Source organism: Rattus norvegicus, chromosome Y (genome assembly GCF_021556685.1).
Source record: "Rattus norvegicus strain SHRSP/BbbUtx chromosome Y, alternate assembly SHRSP_T2T, whole genome shotgun sequence".
Taxonomy (NCBI): Eukaryota; Metazoa; Chordata; class Mammalia; order Rodentia; family Muridae; genus Rattus; species Rattus norvegicus.
This window is the reverse complement of record NC_141555.1, coordinates 67,639,317-67,640,407: the sequence shown is the minus strand read 5'-3', so window position 1 is coordinate 67,640,407 and position 1,091 is coordinate 67,639,317. Positions and strand designations below refer to the sequence as shown.

General features: G+C 43.3%; 1 pseudogene; it reads right to left on the bottom strand.

The window, feature by feature from the left end:
• Nucleotides 1-306: 306 nt before the first annotated feature.
• LOC134484515 (large ribosomal subunit protein eL19-like) lies at nt 307-888 on the bottom strand (annotated as a pseudogene).
• Between the last annotated feature and the right edge of the window lie 203 nt (nt 889-1,091).

Here is a 1,091-nt window from a genome sequence, read left to right as displayed (position 1 = left end):
AATGAGGACAGATCCTTTTACATATGCAAATGTATTCTGAGTGATACTTTGGATTTATAATTGTAAGATTATTATCAGCAGGTAATGAAATTAAGATTTAAATATTGTGCTCCATTTAAAATGCGCTATATATTAGGGTTTCCAGAGAAACAGAAATAGCAGAATGAATACACATTGTCTTAGTTAGCTTTCCATTGCTCTGAAGAGACACAATAGCCAAGGTAACTCTTTTTTATTTTAAGGCTTGTTTTATTTTAATGACTGATCATGTGAGGCCACAGTGAGGTCACTTACGTGAAGGAAGCTTTATTTCTTGGTCTCTTCCTCCTTGGATATAGTCTGGATGATCTCCTCCTTCTTGGTCTGGAGGCACTCCTCTCACCCGATTTTGTGCTTCCTTGGTCTTAGACCTGCCAGCCTCAGCCTGGTCAGCTAGTAGCTTCTTGCGGGACACATCTGCCTTCAGATTGTGGATCTGCTCCATAAGCATCCATTGGTTTTTAAATACATTCCTTTTGACCTTCAGTTACAGACTGTGATACATATGGTGGTAAATCTTCTTAGATTCCCAGTATCTCCTGAGAAGCCAGTGCAGGATCCTTATCCTTCTCATCCAGGTCACCCTCTCAGGCACCCAAGTGTTGGCAGTACTCTTTCTCTTCCCTATGACCATATGCCTGCCCTTCAAGGTGTTTTTCTGGCAGTGAGCCTGAGAATGGACAGTTACAGGCTTCCAGATGATCAGGCCATCTTCAATCAGCTTCCTGATTAGCTGATGGTAGTTGGCATTGGAGATTTTATTGGTCTCATTGGGGTCCAACTTGACCTCTTTTTACCACAGTGGAGGACACTAGAGGCAAGTCTCTTCTGTAGCCTGAGCATGCTCATGGCTGCAGACACAGAAGCCAAGGTAAGTCTTATAAAGGACAAGATTACATTGCAGCTGGCTTACAGTTTCAGAGGTTCAGTCCATTAACATCATGGCAGGAATCATGGGAGCATCCAGGCAGACTTGGTGCTGGAGGAGCCCAAAGTTCTTGATGCACAGGCAGCAGAAAGGGATTGTCTGTACCACTGAGCATAGTTTGAGT